This window comes from Lethenteron reissneri, chromosome 19, assembly GCF_015708825.2.
Source record: "Lethenteron reissneri isolate LAM-NWPU_2019-01 chromosome 19, ASM1570882v1, whole genome shotgun sequence".
Lineage (NCBI taxonomy): Eukaryota > Metazoa > Chordata > Hyperoartia > Petromyzontiformes > Petromyzontidae > Lethenteron > Lethenteron reissneri.
The window spans coordinates 1-10,218 of NC_083797.1; the positions used below are offsets into that span (position 1 = coordinate 1).

Here is a 10,218-nt window from a genome sequence, read left to right on the forward strand (position 1 = left end):
TCTATCACATCGCCACCATCAATGACCTATAAGAGGCCCCACCACCACCCCACTCGTGGCGTGACCCCACACGTTGCGTCTTGTCCCCCCCCCCCGCCACCCCGCAGTCCACGTGGACACGTGGAGCCTGCTGGAGGTGTTCCGGGAGCAGGGCCTGGCGGGCCGCGCGGACGGCACGGTGACCACCGGAGCCATGGCCCTCTCCGGCAGCGGCGGTGGTGGCGTCGGCGACGGTGGCGTCGGCGGTGGCGGCAGCGTTGGCGTGGACATGTCGGTGGCCCAGCTGGAGCGGCTGGTGCTGTCCCTCTACGTGCAGCCAACAAGAACTCTCCCTCCCAGCAGCAGCTGTCGGCCGAGGCCTGCTCAGGCCTGCTGCTCTCCTTCCTGCTCGCCGCGATCGACAGGTCAGCCGGGGGGGGGGGTTGGTGTGGGGGGTGGGGGAAGTGGAGGGTGGGGGAGGTGGAGGGTGGGGGATGGGGGAGGTGGAGGGTGGGGGGTGGCGCCCATCATCCAGTGGTTCCCACCCCCGTGACGGTGTGCAGCGCGAGGGAGATGTGCTTACGTGTGTGTGTACTTGTGCGTGCGTCTGTACGTGAGTGTGTGGTGTGTGCATTGTATGGGGAGCGGTAGTGTAGTGGTGGCGCGGCGCTACGAATCCGGCAACCCGAGTTAGATTCTCACTCGTGGCCAACACGACTAGTCCTGGGACTCCCCTAGGTCGACTAAGCCTCAAATGAATACCTGGGTGCGGCATGTAAACATCGCCACTGGGGACAAAGGCGATCGGGCGTGGTGCTGGCCACCCACCCCTCGTGTGCCATGCCGGCCTTCATAGGTGCTCGCTAGCAGCACTTGCCCCAACAGTCTGTAAAGGGTATACGGGGGATCTTTGTCTTTTCTGTGTGTGGACACGCACGTGGCCCGCGCAGCGAGGGCCTGGAGAAGGTGACGACGTTTTCCGTGAAGGTCACCCTGGCCACGATGTGCGGAGGCAAGATCGTGGACAAGCTTCGATGTGAGTTCACACGACTCGGAGACCCTCTCCCGCTCGCATCCCCCCCCTTCGGAGGGGACACATCTCCCTCTGTGTCGCGCACCCCCCAACCCCCCCGTTTCGCCGCTGTGTCCCGTTTTCCGCAGATCTCTTCTCGGAGCTGTCCGACGGCTCGGGGGTGCTGATGTGGAGCCGCTTCGACCGCTTCCTGCAGGACGTGCTGGCGCTGCCCACCGCCGTGTTCGAGGGCCCGTCCTTCGGCTACAACGCGCAGACGGCGCGCGCCTGCTTCCCCCCCCGTGCGTTGCCACCGCCATCGCCGCCGCCGCCGCCGGTTCACTCGGCTAGCCCACCGATCCTGGCTCCCCCCCCCCCGCCGTCTCCCACTCTGTGGCCTGCTTCCTTTGTCTCATTTGTCTCCCCCCGTGTCTCCTTGCGTGTCTTCCCGTGTCTCCTGCGTGTCTCCGCGTGTCTCTCGTGTCTCCCTGCGTTGTCCCCGTGTCTCCCGCGTGTCTCCCCGCGTGTCTCCCGTGTCTCCGCGTGTCTCCCGCGTGTCCCCCGCGTGTCTCCTCGTGTCTCACCGCGTGTCTCCCCGTGTGTCTCCCCGCGTGTCTCCCCGCGTCTCACCGCGTGTCTCACCGCGTGTCTCCCCGTGTCTCCCCGCGTGTCTCCCCGCGTGTCTCCCTGCGTGTCTCCCGCGTGTCTCCCCGCCCGTACCCGCAGCAGCGCGTGACCCAGAGCATCTTCCTGGACGCCCTCATGTCGGAGCCGCCCCCCCAGTGCCTCGCGTGGCTCCCCCTCATACACCGCCTCTGCAGCGCCGAGAATGGTAACCCCCCCCCACCAAACCTTCATCTCCATATTGGGGGGCAGTAACGCCCCCCCCAAAACTCTCTCCAGCGCCAAGATAGGTACTGCAATCCCAAGCCGAGAACGTGGTGACGATGGTGGTGGTATGTCTCGTTTGGTGGTGGTGGTGATGGTGGCAGTGATAGTAGTGTGTGCTGTTTGGTAGTGGTGGTGGCAGTGCGTGCTGTTTGGTAGTGGTGGTGGCAGTGCGTGCCGTTTGGTGGTGGTGTAGTGGTGGTGGCAGTGCGTGCTATTTGGTGATGGTGTATTGTTTGGTAGTGGTGGTGGCAGTGTGTGCCGTTTGGTGGTGTATTGTTTGGTAGTGGTGGTTGGTGGTAGTGCGTGTCCTTTGGTGGCGGTCATGTCGGCATTGAATTGTCGACGTTACGGATGTCGTCGCGGTCGATGTCACCGCTCGATTTTGTGGCCGTTGTCATTGACGCCACCGTCCACTCGGCGGTTGTTCGTGGCGCCGTGCGCGCGCGCAGTGTTCCACCCGGTGGAGTGCTCGTTCTGCCACAGCGAGAGCATGCTGGGCTTCCGCTACCGCTGCCAGCAGTGCCGCAGCTACCAGCTGTGCCAGGACTGCTTCTGGTAGGGGCCAGGCGATCAGCACCCACGTCGAACCAGCACCAGATGAAGGAGTACACCTCGTGGGTACGCAGCAGCAGCAGCAGCGGCGGCGGCGGTGGCGGCGACGCTACCACCCCGCGCCTCGCACCAGGGCTAGTGCAGCGCGTCGATGTGTGGAAGGCTGCTCCTTCTGGCGGGGGGGGAAAGGGGGGGTGTTCTCGTGACAGACCCAGGGTGCCCGTGGGTTGATTGACCCAGATGGCTGGCAGATGCACCACCCGTGCACCCACTGTGGCACCTCGCTCAGATTTAGCCGCCCGTGCTCCGCCTCGTTGCTGTTACACCACGAGTGCCAGTCACTGGCAAGTCCACTCGCCACAGAATCCTCCCGTACCAAAACATTCCACCGTACCGGCCATTGAAGGTTAAATAATGAACCGTTCAATAGCGTGGGGCCAGAGGACATCCCGTCTCAGCGCAAGGCAAACGGGGATGGCTCTGACTCCAGGCCACTCGGCGTCATGAAGGTTCTTAACAATTGTGAGCAACGTTTCAGTTTCATGTCATTTATTTGGTAGAACCCTGTGAGCCATTCAGCTCTTGAATCGGGTGCAACCGCAACAAAAAAAAACATGAACAAGAAACATCTTAAAGTGACTACGCGCAAACATAAAAATCCAGGAAAAAACAGCATAGTCTTCCAGAAAAAGCACCGTATATCAATGCTGATAGAACAACACAAGCCCTGGCCTCTCGCCTTGACCAGGATGATGGAGCACAGATGTGCATCTCGCCGTGTCTCTCTCTCTCTCGTGTCTGCAGAAATCCCCGGCTAAGAAGCTGGGAGCTGCCATCTCAAAGACGCTGGGCTGCGTGTCCGGCCGTGAGAATTCCCACGCCTTGTACCCAGAGTCTCCGGACAACGGCGCGGAGACCACGCACGTCGGGTGGCTGCACATCACAAAGATAAAGATCCCCCGTGTAGCCCTTAACAGGCTATTGGGGCAAGTGCTGTTAGCGAGTAGCACCTTGAAGGCCGGCACGGCACACGCGGGGTGGGCGGACAGCACCACACCCGGTTGCCTTTGTCTCCAGCAGTGACGTAGTTTACTACACGCCACAGCAGCTACTCATTTGAGGCCGAGTCGACCTAGGGGAGGCCCAGGACCGGTTCAGATAATTTAATTGTCACTGGGTGTTGGTGTCCGTGAGCGGAAATCGAAATCGGGGTCGCCGGGTTCGTAGCGGTAGTGTAGCGCTAACCGCTACACTACCGCTCCCCGTACACACACGTACACACACGTACAGACACGTACACACATGTACACACACGTACACACAGACACATACACTCGATCTTGTCTACAACTGGGTCCCACCCCCCTCTCCTTTCCGCAGCCTCCCCTGGTCCCACTCCAGTGCGATGGACGGAGTCGTCCCTTCCTCGAACCGCAGGTCAGTGGCGTCACGGTGGCTAGGAGATGTTAACTACCTCGCCTGGTATGCAGGAGGTCGCGGGTTGGATCCCAACCCTATTTGGAGTTCGCGTGTCTCTCCGCGTGGATTTTCTCCGGATCCTCCGGGTTTTCTTTCCACATTGAGTGGCCTGGAGTCGGAGTATTTGGCTGTTATACAATTCCACATGATAAGCTACTTCGTTCAGCTATCATTTGTGTCCAGGTTGCTTCAGAAAAAGAACTACATAGCTCAGCAGGTCTCACCTGGTAAAATATAAAATAGTTTAGTTTCCTCCCAGGGCCGTCCATTGGGGGGGTGCGGGGCCCGGGGCAACTCACACCGCGTGGGTCCCCCGCCGCCTTCAAACTAAACCGGGAGTGTTGCATCTGACAGTGACGTCGAAGTGCGGAGCCCCCCAGAGCGCAGGGCCCAGGGCAGTCGCCCACATTCACCGTGTTCCTTTGGGACGACTATGCTTCCTCCCTGTGCACACCCTCGTGTTTCTGTCCATCTGTCCGTTTCTCGCGTGTCGTCTTTCTCTGACCGTGTCTCTCTCTTTGCCTGTCTTCTGTGTCTCCATCCATGTCTCTACCGTGTCCCCGCGCCTCTGTCCGTGTCCCCGTGCCTCACTCTCATCTGCGTCCCCAGCTCCGTGTTAATGGCCGAGAGCCCGGGCCGCTCTGATGACGAGCACCACCTCATCGCGCGGTACGCGGCACGGCTGGCAGCCGAGGACAACGTGAGGACAACCACGCGCAATCGCACACCACTGCACACCACACACCGCAACCACTGTGTTCTGTGGTGTGTGTACGGCATGCGCTGGGCACTGTGCGTAGTCTGTGCTGCTGTGCACATTGTACCAGAGTGTGCACTGTACGCACTGTGCACACTGCACACACAGTGGGGCCGCACATACTGTACACACTGTACGCGACACACACTGATCGAAGGCAGCAAGCACTGTACATTGTACACACCACACACTGTACACCACACACTGTGCACTGTGCACACCGCGCACTGTGAATATTGCGCCACATGCACTGTACACACTGTACGCACTGTGCACACTGTACACACTGTGCACACTGTACACACTGTGCTCACTGTACGCACTGTGCACACACTGTGCACACACTGTGCTCACTGTACACACTGTACACTGTACGCACTGTGCACACTGTACACACTGTGCACACACTGTTCTCACTGTACACACTGTATACACACTGTGCTCACTGTACGTACTGTCTACGCAGAGGGCTCTGGCTGCGGGGGAGATCTCTCCGCTCTCGATGGACGTCAACAAACATCAGCGGCAGCTCATCGCCGAGTTGGAGAGTCGCAATCGGTGAGCGAGCGGCGGGACACGGGGCTTCGCTGTCGCTGGTGGTTGTGATGTTGGTGACAGTGATGTTGTTGATGGTGTTGATGTTCGAGAGGATGTTGATGTTATTGCTGTTGTTAAGGTTGGTGGTGATGTTGACGATGTTCCTGATGCTAGCGATGATCTTGATGTTCGGTTGACGTTATCGATGTCGATGATGTTGATCGCGCCGTTGATGTTGCCAAAGTTGATGTTTGTCAATGTTGATGTTTCCAATGATCGTGCCATCGATGTTGTTGATGATGTCGATGATGTCGATGATCGTGCCATCGATGTTGATGATGTCGATGATGATGTTAATGATCGTGCCATCGATGTTGATGATGTCGATGATGTCGATGATCGTGCCATCGATGTTGATGATGTCGATGATGATGTTAATGATCGTGCCATCGATGTTGATGATGTCGATGATGTCGATAATCGTGCCATCGATGTCGATGATGTCGATGATCGTGCCGTCGATGATCGTGCCATCGATGTTGATGATGTCGATGATGTTGATGATCGCGTCGTCAATGTTGTCGATGTTGATGATGTTAATGATCGCACCGTCGATGTTGATGATGTCGATGATCGTGCCATCGATGTTGTCAATGATGTTGTCAATGATGTTGATGATGTCGATGATCGTGCCATCGATGTTGTCGATGACGTCCATGATCGTGCCGCCGATGTTACCGATGCTGGCGACGACGGCGTTGACGTGGGCGAACGGCGTTGCCCGTGGGTGGCGCAGGGAGATCCTGCAGGAGATCCAGCGCCTGCGTGTGGAGCACGAGCGGGCGTCGCGGGCGCCGGCGGCGCCGCCCGACCGCGACCACCACAGCCCGGCCCTGCTCACCGAGCTGCGCCTGCTCAGGTGGGGGCCCCTCTTCCTCGCCGCGCCCCCCTCGCACCTCGCCTCGTCGCACCTCTTCACAGCTCATCATCATCTGTCATCACGCCGTAACAGTCACGTCTTTAACCGCACCGTGTGTACCCTGTGTGTGTACCGTGTGTGTGTGTACTACGTGTCACGTGGTGTGTACTACGTGTACTGTGCCGTGTGTGCTGTGCCGTGTATGCCCTGTGTATACCGTGGTGTGTGTACTACGTGTCACGTGGTGTGTGTACTGCACTCACCGTTCTGCAGGCAGCGCAAGGAGGAGTTGGAGCGCCGCATGTCGGCGCTGCAGGAGAACCGCCGTGAGCTCGTGCAGCAGCTCGACAGCCTCATGAAGCTTCTCAAGGTGACGGACACCACCACCACCACCTGCACCACCACCACCTGCACCTGCACCTGCACCAACACCACCACCAACACCACCACCTGCACCACCACCACCTGCACCACCACCACCTGCACCACCACCACCACCACCTGCACCACCTGCACCACCTGCACCACCACCACCTGCACCACCACCACCACCACCTGCACCACCACCACCTGCACCACCACCACCACCTGCACCACCACCACCTGCACCAACGAAAGACAAAGATCTTCCCGTGGAGCCTAAACAGATTGTTGGGGCAAGTGCTGTTAGCGAGCACCTATGAAGGCCGGCACGGCACACGAGGGGGTGGGGTGGTCAGCACCAGGCACGGCAGCCTTTGTCTCCATAGTGGTGATGTTTACACACCGCAGCAAGGTACTCATTTGAGACTGAGCCGACCTAGGAGAGACCCAGGACCGGTTCAGATAATCGTCACTGGTGTTGGCCGTAAACAGGAATCGAACTCAGGTCGCCGGGTTCATAGCGCAGCGCTCTAACCACTACACCACCACTCCCCTTGCACCACCACCAGTGCCACCACCACCAGTGCCACCACCAGCACCAACACCAGCACCAACACCACCACCAGCGCCACCACCACCTGCACCACCACCAACACCACCACCAACACCATCATCAACATCACCGTAGCACCTTGATACGATGCAGTGCGGTTCTGTGTGGCGTGGTTCGGTTTTGCGTGGTGCATTGTGGTGCTGTGTGTGGCGTGGTTCCGCGTGGTTCTGTGTGGCGATGTGTGGTGTGGTGCATTGTGGTTCTGTGTGACGATGTGTGGTGCGGTGTGGTTCTTCGCGGTGCGGTGCGCAGACCCAGGGGTCGGGGTCCCCGCGCTCGTCCCCCGGCCACACTGCGAGCCGGCCGATCCCCACGCCGATCCGCACCCCCTCGTGCGGCTCCTCGCCGGCCCACACCCCCCAGGAGCCCCCCCCCAGCCCCGGGGGGGACCCACACACCCCACCCTTCTCGCAGGGTGAGCAACTACAAAGACAAACATCCCCCCTTTATTGCAATATCTATCTACAGGAATCCGATGAGCTATAAAGCTCTTGTTCAAATGCCCAGTTGCCTCAACGAACTGTTGGGGCAAGTGCTGTTAGCGAGTAGCACCTATGAAGTCAAAGCCAAAGATCCCCCCTATAGCCTCAACACTGTCGGGCAAGTGCTTTTCCGAGTCGCACCTATGAAGTCAAAGCCAAAGATCTCCCCTATAGCCTCAATACTGTCGGGGCAAGTGCTGTTTCCAAGTAGCACCGATGAAGGTCGGCACGGTACACGAGGGAGTGGGTGGCCAGCACCACGCCCGGCCGCCTTTGTCTTCCCAGTGGCGATGTTTATGGTCCAGACCAGGTACTCATTTGAGGCTGAGTCGACCTAGGGGAGGCCCGGGACCGATTCACATATTCGTCACTGGTGTTGAACGTGAGCAGGAATCGAACCCGGGTTGCCAGGTTCATAGTGCAGCGTAGCGCTAACCGCTACACTCCCCACTGGGTGACCATTCAGAGTCTCACACAGATAGAGCATCACTCGCCTCCCAAGACATCACTACCTGCAGCCATATTGCTGAAGGATTATGTTGATGATGGCGGTGACGATGGTGGTGTCGATGATGGTGACGATGGTGATGATGGCGACGATGGTGATGATGGCGGTAACGATGGCGGTGTCGATGGTGGTGACGATGGTGGTGACGATGGCGGTGACGATGGCGGTGACGATGGCGGTGACGATGGCGGTGACGATGGCGGTGTCGATGGCGGTGTCGATGGTGGTGTCGATGATGGTGATGATGGCGGTGACGATGCGGTGATGATGGCGGTGACGATGATGGTGATGATAATGATGTTGACGATGTTGCCAGGGTTCCGGAGGAATCTCTGTAACGATCTCCTCGTGGCGGCCGACTCCATCGCGAGCACGATGACGTCACTCGTGCGGGAGCTTGACTCGGGTAACCCGCACACACGTGTCACTCGCGTGACACTTGCCTCTCCCACATGCCTCCCACACGCCATTGATGTTATTGTTGTTGATGATGTTATTGTTGTTGTTGTCATTGATGTTATTGTTGATGTTGATGAAGTCTTTGTTGATGTAGTTGGATGTCATTGTTGTTGTCGCAGACATCAGTGGAGACGAGGATGATGGCGGGTTCTTCCCGGCGGCGCGAGATCGAGGTGAGCAGCTGACATCGGGGGACTGGCGGGGGGGGGTGCCTGCCCTCCTTACGCCCTCTCCAGGTTTATGTCTCACCCCAGCGTGAGCCTCGTTAAGAGCACAGCCCCCCTGCTTCTTCCTCTCTGTCCTGCCCCCCCCCCCCCCCACGTCTCCCTTGCCCCCCAGATCCCATCAGAAGGCAGAGTGGGGGGGGCCGGCGCGAGTGGGAGCCCCCCCCCCCACGGGCTGCCATCGCCCCCCTCCCCCGACCTCATCATCCTGGCGCCGTCGAGCGCTCGGCGTCATCTGGGGGGGTCCGGAGCCCCCCACTGGTACGGGACACAGACACCTGCACGCACACGTGTGGGTGTGTACACGTGTGGGCGTGTACACGTGTGGGCGTGTACACGTGTATGTATCCGTGTGTGTGCGCGTATAGCGTAGCGGTTAGCGCTATGAACCCGGCGACCCGGGTTCAATTCCCGCTCACGGCCAACACCAGTGACGATTTTCTGAAGCGGTCCTGGGCCTCCCAGAGGTCGACTCAGCCTCAAATGAGTACCTGCTGCGGTGTGTAAACATCACCACTGGGGAGACAAAGGCGGTCGGGCGTGGTGTTGGCCACCCACCCCTTCGTGTGCTACTCGCCAACAGCACTTGCCCCAACAGTCTGTTAAGGCTACACGGGGGATCTGTGTCCTTGTTTGCGTGCGTGTGGGCAGCGTGCAGGACGAGGGGTTGGCGGCGCCGTCGCCGCGCGGGGCGGGCGAGGGCTGTGCCAGGGGGGAGCCCCTCAAGCATCGGGTCCCTCCGGCCAACTCGCCACTCCCCCTCGCACACGCGGTGAGCCACCTCCGCCGACGATGCCCTGCGGTGTCCTGTCTCCCGTCTCCTCCCGTCTCCGTCCCGTCTCCTTCTCCCCGTGTAATGTCTCGACGAATGGGTTTTCTCCGGGGTGATGTGGAGTGACTGCTAAACGATAGCGAGCGATGGATGCCGAGCGATGGATGCCGAGCGATGGCGAGCGATGGCGAGCGACATCACTGTGGAGTGACCGTGACCCTGCTGACCCTGCCCCTGTTGGCCGCACAGCTCGAGAGCTCCTCTGGGCAAGACGAGGATCTGGCGTCGGGGAGCAGCGCCGGCCAGCACAACAACAGCGGCGGCGGCGGCGGTGGCGGTGGAGGAAGTGGTGATGAGGGGGGGCGGGTGAGGAGGAGCCTGGTTCAGTAACAGCGCCACGATCGACCGAGACGGCACGGACGGGTGGAGCGGGGCCATGGGGTCGTATGGTCGTGGGTGGAGCGGGGTCGTGGGGTTGTAAGGTCGTGGGTGGAGCGGGGTCGTGGGTCCGTGGGTGGAGCGGGGTCATAAGGTCTTGGGTGCAGCGGGATTGTGGGTGAAGTGGAGTTATAGGGTCGCCGGGGTTATAGGTGGAGCAGGATCGTGGGTTCATGGGCAGAATGGGGGCGTGAGGTCGTGAACGGAGCGGGGTTGTGGGTAGAGCAGGGTTC

The 10,218-nt window shown here is 59.9% G+C and overlaps 1 pseudogene; it reads left to right on the plus strand.

Moving 5' to 3' along the window:
* The first annotated feature begins 107 nt into the window (after positions 1-107).
* On the plus strand, positions 108-9,998 carry LOC133344028 (dystrobrevin beta-like; annotated as a pseudogene).
* Positions 9,999-10,218: the final 220 nt, after the last annotated feature.